A 15,821-nucleotide genomic window follows, 5' to 3' on the forward strand; every position below is an offset into this window, starting at 1 on the left:
GTAGAAATATCAGTGGTTTCCAAAGTTTAGAGGGGAGGGAGGGATGAATATGTGGAGAGCAGAAGATTTTTAGGGCAGCGAAACTAGCCTGTAGGATAATATAATGGTGGATACATGTCATTATACTTTGGGCAAAGTCCATGGAATGTACAATATAAGAAGTGAACCCTAATGTAATCTATAGACTTTGGGTGGTAATTACCTAGAAATTTAGGTTCATCAATGGCAACATATGTATCACTCTGGTAGGAAATGTTGATGGTGAGGATGCGCAGTTTGGAGACAGAGAATATGTGGGAACTCTATACGTTTCCCGCTCAATTTTGCCATGGACCTAAAACTGCTCTTGAAAATGGATTATTAATTAAAGGTAAACAACATCATGTAAAGACATATAAAAGAATGTTTATCATAGCATTATTCATAGTACAAAATAATGAATACCTTTAATAAGGGACAGATGAAGCCCCTATGGCACCTTAACCCCTTGGAATTTCATACAGTCATTCTATACAAAGAATTGGATTTCTATGATTTGTCCTGCAGGGTTCTCCACAAGGTATCATGACAGAGAAAAAGTAAGTTGTAGGAAGGCTTTCATGACACACGTATGAGATATATTTTATTAATTTATTTTGGCTCAGCATACATGTAAGGACAGCTCTATTGGGGGGTTAGTCCTGTGAGAGGGTAGAATACATGAAATCAAGCAAAAATACATACATAGTAATAAAAATGCCATAAAGGATGTTTATTTACATATATGTCTATAGGGAATTATGTAAGTATTAAAATGTGTGAAAGAATGCATAGTATGTTGTTATGTGTTACTTGGAGAGTAAGGGTCACATTATTGAAATGGCCATTCTGAGCCCTGTGGGTTGAGTGAGACTAGGTGGCATGGAAGTCTAAAGGTGACTTACTAAAATTGACACTTTTAAGCATTTATTTTTCATGGCTTTTTATGACACAGTTATAGACAAATATGATATATGTGTTGATGTAGATATTACTATTGGTTAAAATGTATGTGGAGACGTGTTTGTAAATACATACACACACACACTCACACACGTGAGGCCTTTACTAGTTGAATGGATCTTGTAAGGACAGCCTTGTTTGGGTGCTAGTTCTGTGAAAGGGGAGAATAGAAGAATAGATGAAACCAAGCAAAAAAAAAAAAAAAGTAAGGAAAAACCCTCCATTGATCAAAGATCGACCACCACCAAAGTAAACTTCACTTTAGTATGCATGACATGAATCAATTACACATATGTAATAAATGTTTGTAAAGAAAACTTAAAAAAATAAATTAATGAAATATTTTTGTATATTAGTAATATAAGTTAAACTCAAGGGTGCTTAAGATAGTAACAACATAAGAAAAAATTTCCAGTTTGAATTCTTGGTCTATGCTATTTGGTATTTGAAACCATATGAACAAATATAGAGTCAATAACTATAACAGACAGTACTCAGTCTTGTCCACTGTAGAACTTTGATCTTGTATTGAATTCAAATTCCTCTCTCTTCCTCTTCTGCTTGGTTCAAACTTATGGTTCTTCAGACTTGTAATTTGTGGTGGAAATGGGAATAGACATAGAGGCTGCTTTCCAACTCTACTTTCCCCTCTCCTTTCCTGGTCTTAGATTTCCTGAGGAAGGGGTGGGGAGGAGGAGTCAGGAAGAAATAGCTGTCTCCTTATGGCCTGCCTGTGGAGAGGTTGTTAATATTGCCCTCCAGTGGGGATTACTGCTGTTCCTCACATGGGCCTTCAGCTCAGGTGGTGGTCCCAACAGAAGACTCTCCCATTCAGCTCTTTTGAAGTACTGGTGATCTTTAATGAACTTCAGCCTTTTTTTCTGGCTGATTGCTGATGTAGGTGTCTGTTTGCCTTCTCTACAGTTGTAGACATCACTCTCACCTACTGTTTGTGCCTCCTCCTGTGACACATGGACCTGTGAGGACCCATCTTGTGTTAGAAAGTACTTCAGCAGATGGAATACTCACAAAGGGTGATGGAAGAGAGTTAATGAAGGAAAACCAATAAGGGATGGTGAAGTACCCTAGTATTTGCAAAACAACAACAACAACAACAACAAAAATGCTGTACTAGTTAATCTAGTTAATCTGTGAAACTCATACAAGGTGGAAAATAATTTGAGTTCCAACTTACAGAAAGGAAAACCTAATAATACACAAGACATTGGACAGACTGTAAGGAGGGTATTGCTTCAGTAGTAGAGCAAATGCAACCACAGAGTAAATACTGTTCAAATTAAATGCCTAATGAAGCTTAACAGAAATCCTGGAAAATATAAAACTGGCTCCAGGTAAGTTAACTACATCAGAGAATAAAACTCAAGAATATTTATAGAAATTAAAAAATATCCAGGAATCGACAGGAAATATTTTGTCTGGCAAATACTGAAAAATTATAGGCATTCAACAAGTTAGAAAATATGGTCCATAATAATAAGAAAAATCAGTCTATAGGAACTGACCCCAAAACAACAGATATGTTAGAATTAGTTATGATAACTATATTCAATATATCAAAAATGTGGAGGAAAGATTGAACATATTAAGATAGAGAAGATATAAAAATGTTCTAAAACAAACTTGAAAAGCTGAAAAACATTTGAATATATTATGTGTGTAAATACAAAATTTGTGTTTACACAAAGGAATGAAAAGTGCCAGAAATGCTAACTACATTGCTAAATATAAAATGCATTATTTTCTTCTTAAATTTGAAATCTCTTTAAAAGATTAATTGACTGTTTAAAGCCAAAAGAAAACAATATTGTACAAATCAAATTAAAATGCATGACAACATAACACTGACTAAAAGGAAAACAAGTAGGAATATCTCAACTTGAATAAAACAACAATAGATGCCAACACTGAGATGAGAGATATTAGAATTATCTGACAAAGACTTAAGGTAACCATCATAAAATAGGCTATCATAATAAATTATGATTACTTTTGAAACAAGCAAAAAAAAATTCTCCACAAAGAAATAAGTCTCAGCAAAGAAGTAGAAGACATAAAGAACAACTACATGGTAATTTTATGACTTAAAAATATTAATACAAAAGTATATGTGTGTGTATGTATCGATATCTATATTTGTATCTATCTCTCTATCTTTATATATCTCTCTTACTAGATAGGCTCAACATGAGAATGGAAGGGACAGAGGAAAGAATCAGTGAATTAGAAGATAAAAGAATAAAAATTATGCAACCTAAACAACAAAGAGAAAATAGACTGGGAAAAATAAATAAAAATAGTCTCATTAACCAAAGGAACTATAGCAAAAAGCTCAAATTTGTGTCATCAAAGTCTCAAAAGAGCAGAAAAAAGAGGACAGGTCTGAAAAAGTGCTTGAAGAAAAATGACTACAATTACCTAAGTTTGGAAAAAGGCATAAACTTACAAGTTCAAGAAGCCGAGAGCAATTCAATTGGATAAACTCAATAAATTGATTAATTTATTAATGTAATATTAATGTAATTTAATTTAACCTCTATTGAGCTTTTCAACGTGACACCTTTTGAATAAACACAGGATTTGTACTCAGGAAATCTGACTTTATGTTAAGAAAATTACATATCTGGCTCTCTCATCCCTGAGCATGTCTAAATCTTTATTTCTATATCTATGAAATAGAAATACAAAAATCTGTTTTGAATAACATATTAAATGAGATAATGCCTTGCAAACATTACATATTTACAGATGTACAGAACAACCTTAGCTATCAGTATTGGCTTTGACTGCAAGGCAGTTTGTAGGTATTCAAGGAATACTTTTGTATTGGATTTATTTCATTAACCCATTACCTCTATGCCATTTAGTCATTAAGTAGGCATAAAAGTCTCAGGGGAAGGAACACTAGATAAGTAATTTTTGGTTCAGAAAATTTGAAAAAACATGATAAGGAATTGTGCCTCTTCCAGCAGGTATAGAGAAGACAGATTTGCTGGGTCATAATGAATATGGAGAACAGGCTACTGCAGGGAGGTAGAAATGAAAAAGAATTGGAAAGAAAAGAAAGAAGAAAGAATCCAGGAGAATCATTTTAAATTTCCTACTATTTTGAAATTTCCTACTGTGTTAGTTTTTCTTGGCTAAAAAATTTTTACTTCTTTCCTTAAAAATCAACATAGATACCCAATGCCTCCGGGATCCAGTGCAAAGCCTGAATGCCTAATATGTGATGGTTCTTTCTCTTGGGGTTCTTCTTCCAACCCACCTTTCCATTCTTCTCTAACTCCTCATTGTGTGCCACAGTCTCAGCCAAACTGTGCTACTCTCCTTTTCCCAGATACATAGTTTCTTTCCCTCTGCCTCTCACTCTTTGTTTATCTTATTCTATCTCCTGTGGATTTCTTCTAATACTGGACTGCAGGGGAAGTCCTCCTGCTCAATCCTCTGGTCAAATGTCACTTCCCTTGTTCAAACTTCCCTTTTTATATAGAAAACACTAATTTTTCCCCAAAATGTGTACATTTGCCACAACTAGTGAACCAATATTGGTACATTATAATTAAGTAAGCTCCATACTTCATTCGGATTTCTTTGGTTTTCTCTAACATCCTTTTTCTGTTCCAGGATCCCTTCCAAGATACCATGTTCCATGTATTCATCATGTCTCCATAGCCTCCCTTTGGACTATGACAGATATTCCTTGTTTTTGATGACCTTGGAAGTGTTTGATGACCTTGAGGAGTACTTCTCAGGTGTTTTGTAGAATACCCTTCAATTTGGATTTATCTGATTTTTTTTAGTGGTTAGACCAGGATTATGAGTTTTTAGAAGTGATTACAGTGGATTATATCAAGGGTACAGACTGTCTCGCCATGACTTATTGTGATGATATGAGCCTCAGTAACCTGGCTGAGGTAGTACTTGCCAGGTTTCTCTACTGTAATATTGCTTTTTCTTGCCTTTCCATACTGAGCAGAAAAGCAAGTCAGGATAGTTTGCAATTAAGGGTGGGGTATTGTTTCTTATCTCCTTTAGTGGGAGTATCTGCATAAATTATTTGGAATTCTTCTGTGTGGAAATGTCTCGTCTCCCATTAATTGATTTATTCAATTATCTATTAATGCCAATAGAGAGTTGTGGCCATTTATTTTATGTTTGGATTAAATCCAAGCATTTAAAACTTACTGAATTATATAGTCTGTTGCTCAAATGTTTCCAAATGTGGCCATTGAGAGCTCTGGCAGTCAGGCTCTTCTGTCCTTTTGACAGAGAAGGGAGCAGTTTCTTACTTTCTGACACTACAAATGCACCAGAGTCATCGTTTATATTTCCTGACCCAGTTCCAGAATTGGCAATTTCTCCAGGGAGTCCTGGTTCCTTTTATTGGAGGCAAATTATGATCTGGGTCCTGGGAATGCTGGTCTTGCTGCTGTAGCGGATTGGTTCTAGGCCCTCTTGGTGAACAGAACTAGGAAATAGGTATGTTTGTACTAGTGCATGTGAACATATGTATCTATCATTATTTCTCTACCTATCTATAGTATCTATACTAAGCTAAGTGGGAGTTCACACTGATGTCTCTGACTCTCACCCAATGCCACATGGCTCTTTCTAGCCTCCCTTTAATGCCAGCCTGCCCTCCGCCAGGGGAAACCTGGCTCCTACCATCTGCCATCCATTCACTTACTTGTCCAATCCTGGGGTACCTGTACTGCAGTTTCAGAACAGTTAACCCAACCCCTATGAGATAAACTTCATTAGCTAGAGTACAGTGCTTACTGTTTTTCTTTTGCTTTTTCCAAAGTTTTCTTCTTCTTTAGTCTTAGCATTTCTAGCCATTTCCAAGTTATTGTGGTCAGGATCTCAACATGCATTTGAAATATAGTTAGTCTTTTGCCATAGTCTGCATCCAGCCTGGTATCACCCATTGTCATATATATATATATGTCATATATATATATATACATATATATATATTTATGTGTGTGTATTTACCATATGTGTTATAAATGTCTATGGGCTTTGACAAATGGATACATCATGTATTCATCACTAAAGTAGCATGTAATAATGCACACCCCTAAAACAATCCTCCGTGCTTCACCTAGTCAAACCTCTTTCCATTCTAATAAGTGTGTAGGAGTTATCTCATTAATGTTTTAATTTGTATTTCCCTAATGAAAAATGAGGTCATACATCTTCTCATATGTTTATTTTCCATTTGCCCATCTCCTCTAGTGAGTTATCTGTTCAGGTATTTTTCCCGTTTTTTAAATTGGGTTGTTTATTTTCTTACTGTTGAATTTTAGGCGTTCTCTATATTTTTTGTATATGAACCCTTTATCGGGTACATGAATTACAAATATTTTTCCCAGTCTGTAGCTTGTCTTTTGATTCTCTAAACAGTGTCTTTCACAGAATGATTTTTTTCATTTTAATACATTCTAACTTATCCATTTTATTTTTTTAAGAATAAAAAAATGGTTTCTCTTGTGTTATCTTCTAGTATTTTTATATTAATATTTCTGTGTTTTACATTTAGGTCTTATGATCCCTTTGGGGTTAATTTTGTTTAAGAAATTATGTCCTCTCAATGTGTTGGGCGGTCCCGTGGTTCTGTCTCTTGCTTCAACAGTGTTTGGACGGAACAGACCCAAGGACTCCCTTTCTTCCAGCCTCCGACTGCTCTCTGATCTCTCCACTTGCAATCTCCGAGACCAAGACCTCTGGACCAAGAGAAGATCTCTGCTGTCTCCTGCTGCTGGGACCAGCTAACACCATTTTTGTGTGTGTGTGTGTGTGGTTAGCGTCTTACTGCTGAGCAACCGTGAGCTCCCAGATTCGTCAGAATTATTCCACCGAGGTGGAGGCGGCCGTCAACCTCCTGGTCAATTTGCATCTGCAGGCCTCCTGCACCTACCTCTCTCTGGGCTACTATTTTAATCTCGGCCATGTGGCTCTGGAAGGCATGGGGCCACTTCTTCAGAGAATTAGTTGAAGAGAAGCGCTAGGGCGCCCAGTGTTTCTTGAAGATGCAAAACCAGCGTGGCAGGCCTGCTCTCTACCAGGACGTGCAGAAGCCGTCTCAAGACGAGTGGGGCACCACCCAGGACGCAGTGGAAGCCGCCATGGCCCTGGAGAAGAGCCTGAACCAGGCTCTTCTGGATCTTCGTGTCCTGGGTTCTACCCGCACAGACCCCCATCTCTGTGACTTCCTGGAGATTCGCTTCCTAGATGAGGAAGTGAAACTCATCAAGAAGATGGGCGACCACCTGACCCACCTCCGCAGGCTGGCCGGCCCCCAGGCTGGACCGGGAGAGTATCTCTTCGGAAGGCTCAATCTCAAGCACGCCTAGGAGGCTGCCGAGCCCAGTGACCACTGAGGAGCCACTCTCGAAGTATCAGGGCTTTTGCCTGAGCCTCTCCCTCCAGCCCCTAGGCAGCTTTTTAACCACTCTGGAGTCCTCTCCCAAGCCTTGGACCAAATGGCAATAAAGCTTTTTGCAGCCAAAAAGAAGAAGAAGAAGAAGAAACTATGTCAGTGTCTTTACATGAGCATCCAATAATTCCAGCATCATTTGTTGGCAACCAGTTGTCTGTATTTGCTGTGGTCTATTTCTGCACTGTCTGTTCTGTTTCATTGACCTATGTGTGTATTCCTGCCAATACCATGCCTGCTTCATTACTGTAGTTTATAGGAAGTCTTGAAATTGGGTCATGTGAATCCTTCAACTTTCTGTTCTCTTTCAGAATGTGTTGGCTATTCTGGTACCTTTGCCTTTCCATATACATTTTAAATTTGGGTTATCAATATTTATAAAAAAGCTTGTTAAGATTTTGGCTAGGATTGCATGAAATCTATAGATGATTTGGGAAGGATTAGCATCTTAACTATATTGAGTTTTTTAATCCATGCACAAGGAATATCTCATCCATTTATTTAGTTCTTCTTTGATTTCTTTCATAAGTTTTTCTGCATTGATATCTTGTGCATATTTTGTTGGATTAGATTTCTACCTAAGTACATCAGTTTTGAGGTGCTACTTTATATGTTTTTATGTTATTTCAGATTTCAGTTAATCATTGACTGTATTGAGGAAAAGTTGTTGGCTTATATATGTTGGCTATGAATACTGTAGATATTTTTTGTTTATGTGTATATTTTTAGTTTTTGTTTTTATCTTGCTTGGTATTCTTAAGCTTTCTGAACCTGTGGTTTGGGGTTTCTCATTAATTTTTGAAAGTTTTCAGTCACTATTATTTTAACTATTTCTTCTATCTGTTCTTTTTCTCTTCTTCTTTTGGTATTCCAAAGGGACACGTGGTTAAACCTTTTTATATTATTGAATAGTTAATGGAAGTTCTCTTCTTTCTTTTAAAATTTTTTTCACCTTTTTTTTTCCCCTTTGTGTTTCAGTTTGGGAAGTTTCCATTGACTATTTTAAAGTTCACTGTTTTTTTTTTTTAACTGCTTTATGTCTGCTGATGAGCTCATTGAAGTCTTTCCTATTTTCTGTTAATCTTTTCCATTTACATTATTTACTTTCTTATTGAGATATAATTTATATACCATAAAATTCACATTTAAAGTGTACAATTTAGTGATTTTTAATATAGTCACAAAGGTGTGCAACCATCACCACTAATTCCAAAAAATATTCATCACACCTCCACCCCAAAATTCCATACCTATTAGCACCCTATTTCCATCTCTCAGCTCTCTAAAACAACTGCAACAACAACAAAATTATCTACTTTCTGTGTCTATGGATTTCCCTCTTCTTGACATTTTATACACATGGAATCATACAATAAATGATGTTTTGTGTTTGATTTCTCTTATGCAGCTTAATGTTTTCAAGTAGCATGAATCAGTTCTTTGTTCCTATTTGTTGGTAACATTTTCTATTGTATGGATATAGCATAACTTGTTTATCCACTCATTACGAAATGAACCCATGGGTTTTCCCTATTTTTTGATTATTATGAATGATACTGCTATGGACATTTGTGTGTTTATTTGTTTTTTATGGAGATGTTTTCAATTCTTTTGGGCATATACCTAGAAGTAGAATTGCTGAGTGCAAGGATAACTCTATTGTTACATTTATGAACAGCTACCAAGCTGTTTTTCAAAGTTCTGTACTATTTTACTTTTCCACCAGCAATATATAAGGATTTCAAAATTTTCACACTGTCACCAATTTGTCTATTTCTCCATCTTTTTGATTGTATTGAACCTAGTGCATGGAGTGATATATCACTGTAGTTTTGATTTTCATTTCTCTAATAACTAATGATGTTAAACATCTTTTCATGTACTTATTGAACATTTGTATTATTTCTTTGTGGAAATAGTTATGCAAGCTCTTTGACCATTTTTATATTAGGTTTTTGTACTTTTGTTGTCGAGTTGCAAGATTTCTTTATATCTCTTCTGGATACTAGATCTTTATAAGATTCACATATATAATTGTAAATACTTTCTCCCATCCTATGAGCTGCTTTTCACTTTTTTGATAGTGTCTTTTGAAGCACAAACACTTTTAATTTTGAAGTCTAATTTATATTTTTTTCTTTGGTTGCATTTGCTTTCAGAGTCATATCTAAAATCAAACAAACAAAAACTATAATCTGATCCAAAGTTATAGAAATTTACACTTATGGTTTATGATTTCTTTCAGACTTTCATATTTATAGCATTTACATATAGGTTTTTAGCCATTTTGAATTAATTTTTTCATATGGAGTGAGGTTAAGATCTGTCTTCATTATTTTGTCTGTGGATGTCCTGTTGTACCAATACCATTTGTTGAGAAGACTATTTGTCACCTTGAATTGCCTTGACACTTTTGTCAAAAAATATATTGGCTATAAGTGTGAACATTTACTTCTGAACTTTCAGTTGTATTCCATTAATGTATATGAATATCATTTTGCCAGAACCACATAGCCTTGATTATTACAGATCTTTGTAGGTTTGAAATTTGGGCTAGTGGATCCTCAAATCTTAATTATTTTCATGATTGTTTTGACTATTCTGGGTCTTTGGTATATTTTAAGATTGGTGTGTGTGTGTGTATATATATACATATATATATATATATATTTTTTTTTTTTAAATCCAGCTGAAATTTTGATAGATATTTTACTGAATTTATAGATTAGTTTGGAGAATATTGCCATCTAAATAATATTAAGTCTTCCAATTCATTGAAATGGCAGGCCTTTCCATTTATTTAGATCTTCTTTAATTTCTTTCAGCAATGCTTTGTAGTATCCAGTGTACAAATCTTGAACTTTTTTGTCAAATTTATTTCTGTGTATATATATATATATATATATATATATATATATATATATATATATTCTTTTTTGATGCTACTGTAAATACCTTCTCTTTAAGAAGACAAGGCCTAAGGGCTTTTTGATTATTCATGGTTAGTTATATAAATATATTGATTTTTATGTATTGAACTTGTATCTTATAATCTTTATTAAACTCAATTATTAGCTGTAATAGTTTATGTAAGAGGGTGTGTGTGTGTGTGTGTGTGTGTGTATGTGTGTTTATTCCTCAGTAATTTGTACAGTAGTGCTACCATCTGGAGTTTTGCTTTTCAGCCACCCACAGTCAACTGTGGTCTGAAAATATTAAAAGGAAAATTCCAAAAATAAACAATTTATAAGTTTTAAATTGCATACTATTCTTGGTAGTGTGATGAAGTCTCATGCTGTGCTGCCTAGTCCTGCCGGGATGTAAGCCATCCCTTTGTCCCACATATCCATTCTGTAGATACTACCCACCTCTTAGGCACTTAGTAGCCATCTCAGTCATCAGATCCACTGTTGTATCCAGTGCTGATGTTCAAGTAACCTTTATGTTATTTGGCAATGGTTCCAAAGAACAAGAGTACCAATGCTAGCAACTTGGATATGCCAAAGAGAATCCATAAAGTGCTTCCTTTAAGTGAAAAGGTAAAAGTTCTATACCTAGTAAGGAAAGAAAAATATCCCATGCAGAAGTTGCTAAAAATGGATCTTCTATCCATGAAATTGTGGAAGAAATATATATTCATGCCAGTTTTCCTGCCGCATCTCAAGCTTCAAAAGTTACAGCTGCAGTATAAGTAGCTGCAATATATGGCAGGTGCTTAGTTAAGATGGAAAAGGCATTAAATTTGTTGGTGGAAGACATGAACAGAAAACATACTCCAATTGATGGTAACATGTTGTAACCAAAAGTATTGAGCCTACACAAAGACTTTAGCAAGAGATCCCTTAACCAAGGGGACGCTAAGCCATTTACTGCAAGTAAGGGATGGTTACACAGAATCAAGAATACAGATTAATAATACCCTAAGGGTACATCATAGTGCCTATATCACTCACCTCACTTCATCTCATCACTTAGGCATTGTGTCATTTCACATCATCACAAAAAGAAGGGTAAGTACATTATAATAAGTTGTTTGGGGAGAGAGAAACACCACATACACAGAACTTTTATTGCAGTATATTATTATTGTTTAATTTTATTATTACTGATTATTGTTAATATCTTAATGTGCCTAATTTATGAATTAAACTTTATCATATATACATATGTATAGAAAAGAACATAGTATATATAGGATGCAGTACTACAGTGGTTTAAGGAAGCCATTGGAGGTCTTGGAATGTATCCACCATGAATAAGGGGGTAATATTGTATATACAAGATCATATCATCTGTAAATAGAGTTTCTTTTACTTCTTTTCAATTTGTATGCCTTTTATATATTTTTCTTCCTTAATATCTCTGACTAGAACCTCCAGTAAAATATTAAATAAAAGAGGTTTTTATTACTAATTCAATACTTTATGATAGGTCTATTTAGATATTCTAATTCTTCTCAAGATAGTTTCAGTAGTTTGTATCTTTCTAAGAATTTATTCATTTCATGAAGTCTATCTAACTTGTTGGCATACATTTATTTATAGTATTCTCTTAAGATAATTTAAATTTCTGTGGGATAGTTGGTAATGTATCCTCTTTTTTTCTTAGCTCTCCCTTTTTGTCTTGTTCAGTTTAGCTAAAAGTTTGTTAATTTTATGAAACTTTACAAAGAACAAACATTTGCATTTATTGATTTTATGTGTTACTTTCCTAGTCTCTATTTTATTTATTTTCACTCAACTCTTTATTATTATCTTCCTTCTGATTGGCTTGTGTTTAGTTTGCCCTTTTTTCCACCAATGTCTTATGTAGAAAAATTCACTTCCTTCTTTTTTAAAAAAATACATAATTTGCAGGTACCAATTTAATTCTTAGCAACTAGTTTAACTATGTCCTGTAAGTTGTATGTGCCATGTTTTTACTTGTGCCAAAGTATTTTCTAATTTCTCTTGTGTTTTTTCTTTTATCCATTGATTATTTAGAAGTATGCTGCTTAATTTCTATATTTGTGAATTTTTAAATTTTCCTTCTGTTGTTTACTTCTGATTTTATTTTATTATGGTCAGAGACACACTTTGTGTGATTTTATGTTGTAAGTGTATTAAGGCTGGCTCAATAGCCTTAAATATGTTGTGCTCTGTAGAATATTCTATGCATCCTTGAAAAGAAGGTATATTCTACTATTTGGCAGTGTCCTATAGATACCTGTTAGGTCTAGTCATTTTGTAGTATTTTTTGAGTCTTCTATTAATTAGTAGGCCTTTTATCTAGTTAATTGTTCCTTTACTTAAAGTTGATTAATTAAGTATCCAACTATTGTTGTTGAATTTTCTATTTATGCCTTTAATTCTGTTAGTTTTGGCTTCATGTATTTTGGGGCTCTATTGTTAGGTACATACATTCTTATAATTATTCTATCCTTTTGACTGATTGAACCTACCATCATTATAAAATGTCCTTTGTATCTAGTAAAATTTTTTTATAAAGTCTATTTTTTTGATATTAGTATAGCAGTAAGATTGTTTTTTGATTACTATTTGAATTGTATATTTTCTCACTTTTTAAATATCTAAGTGCCTGTTATAAACAGCATATAATTGGATCATGATTTTTTACCCATTCTGTTAATTTCTGCCTTTTGATTTGAAATGTTTAATCCATTTACATTTAATATAATTATCAATGAAATAAGATTCATGTCTACTATTTTGCTACTTGTTTGATTTATATCTTTTTGCCCTTTTTTCCTCCATTGCTGTGTTCTTTTGTATTAAATAGATATTCTGGAATACTATATATTTTTTAAATTATTTTTCTTTTCCTTTATTTCTGTAGTCATTTTATGTATTTTTGACATGGGAATTATAATGAACTTCTTAAAATTTAAAAATCTAGTTTAGATTAATACCAACATAATTTCATTAGTATAATAAAATTTGCCCTGGTATAGTTTTATTTCCTCTCCCTAGTTTGTACTGTTATTCAATCAAATTATGTATTTATACATGGTATGCCCATCAAGACATATTTATACTTGTTGCTTTGTAAAGTTTTCTTTCAAATTAGATAGGAGAAATAATTCTAAATAAAAATTACATTTGTAGTGTTTTATGATTTCCCTATCTAGTTAACTTTACCAACAGTCTTCATTTCTTTATGTGGATTCATGACTGTCTAATGTCCCTTCATTTTTGCCTAAAAGACTCCCTTTGTAATTTTATGTAGGCATATTTTCTATTGACAAATTCTCTTAGTTTGTATCTATTTGGGAATGTCTTAATTTATCCTTTGTTTTTAAAGGATTGCTTAGCTTGCTATAGTATTCTTGGTTAGCACACTTTTTCTTTCAGCCTTTGAATATGTCATCCTATTGGTTTTTTGGCATTCATGGTTTCTGATAAGAAATCTACTAGCTTCTTTTTTTTTTTTTTATTTCGGCATATTATGGGGGTACAGATTTTAAGGTTTCAATAAATGCCCATTTCCCCTCCTCCCCCCAAAAGTCTGAGTCTCCATCATGACCATCCCCCAGATGGTGCACATCTCACTCATTATGTATGTATATACCTGCCCCCCTCCCCCCTCCCACCTGCCCAATACCCTATTACTGTAGTACCTATGCGTCCACTTAGGTGCTACTCAGTTAATACCAGTTTGCTGGAGAATATATCTGGTGCTTGTTTTTCCATTCTTGGGATACTTCACTTAGTAGTATGGGTTCCAGCTCTAACCAGGAAAATATAAGATGTGCTATATCACCATTGTTTCTTAGAGCTGAATAGTACTCCATGGTATACATATACCACATTTTATTAATCCATTCTTGGATTGATGGGCACTTGGGCTGTTTCCACAGCCTTGCAATAATGAATTTATTCATAATTGCAAGGCTGTAGAAATCTACTAGCTTCTTACTGAGGATTATATATTATGATACAATTGATCTTATCATATGTGGCTCTGAGGCTGTATTCATTTTTCCATTCTTTTATTTTTCATTTCTCAAATTGTATTATCTCATTTGACCTATCTTAGGTTCACTAATTTCCTTTTATTCTGACTGCTCAAATCTGCTTTTAAGCTCCTCTCATGAATTTTTAATTTTAGTTATTTTACTTTTCAGTTCCAGAGTTTCCATTTGGTTCTTTTTAAAAATAACTTTCATCTCTTCATTGATGTTCTTTATATGGTAAGACATTATTTTCATACTTTCCTTTATTTCTTTAGCCATGATTTTCTTTAGTTCATTGAATATGTTTTAAATAAATAGCTTATTTAAAATATTTGTCCCAAAAGTTCAACATTTGGGCTTCCTTAGAAAGAGTTTTATTGACTGCTTTTTGTGTGTGTGTATGCACAATACTTGTTACTTTTCATATTTTGTGATTATTTTTGTTGACACTAGGCATTTTAAATAATATAATATGGCAACTCTAAAAATCAAATTATTTCTGCTCTCTAGGGTTTGTTGTTGCTGCTGCTCTTTGTAGTTATTTGGTTTGTTTACTTGTTAACTTTTCTGAACTAATTCTATAAAGTCTTTATATTGCATTTGTGGCCACTAATGTCTCTGTTCAATTAGCTTAGTAACTAGCTAATGTCTGTGCAGAAGTTTCCTTAAGTTCCTGAACTAATTAGTTCCCAGTCTTGCTAAAAGCGTGTGTGTGTGTGTGTGTGTGTGTGTGTGTGTGTGTGTGTTTGTAGCACTCAGTCAGCCAGTTTGCAACTGTGCCTAAGATTTCACTTCCTTCTGGCACATAACCTCTAGGTTAGCCACAGGTGAAATTTTAGGGCCTTCTTAGGACTTTCCTGAGCTTGTATACATCCCTTAGAATTAGCACATCGCTATGCGTGTGCATAATCTTCTAAATTCCCAGGGACAGGTCAGAGATTTTTCAAAGTCCCCTGTAGACTTCTTGTTCTCCAGGTTTTCCTTTTATGCTTTTTGGTTAACCTATTGATTGTCCTAAAAATTATCTACCACCTCAGGTAGCCATGATATTAAACAATGCTCCTAATTATTTTCAACAACTGTCCCCAGGGAAAAGGCTAATTTCAATGGGTGAACTCCATGCCAGGTCAAATAAAGACAGCCTGTGAGTAGGATCTTCCAGAAAGCCACCAAATATGTCAAATAATGAATATTCCCTGGGAATGGGAGTTTGAAGAGCACCAACTCCATTCTTCCTTCTCCAGTAGCTTCCAGAGTGCTGCTTTTCATTATTGCAAGCTGTTGGTTTTCTGACTATTTGGGGCATAGAATTAAGGCAAGTTAAATGCCACAAAGCTTACTGTTCTTACTGAAATATAATTATTTTCCTTAATAAATACTCCCTGGATTGCTCCAAGCCATTGGTTAATTTCCAGAGCTCTAAAAAGTTTA

At 34.1% G+C, this 15,821-nt stretch overlaps 1 pseudogene; it reads left to right on the forward strand.

The window, feature by feature from the left end:
* Window positions 1-267: 267 nt before the first annotated feature.
* On the forward strand, window positions 268-7,355 carry LOC105866444 (ferritin light chain pseudogene; annotated as a pseudogene).
* The last annotated feature ends 8,466 nt before the right edge of the window (window positions 7,356-15,821 follow it).

Source organism: Microcebus murinus, chromosome 3 (assembly GCF_040939455.1).
Source record: "Microcebus murinus isolate Inina chromosome 3, M.murinus_Inina_mat1.0, whole genome shotgun sequence".
Taxonomy (NCBI): Eukaryota; Metazoa; Chordata; class Mammalia; order Primates; family Cheirogaleidae; genus Microcebus; species Microcebus murinus.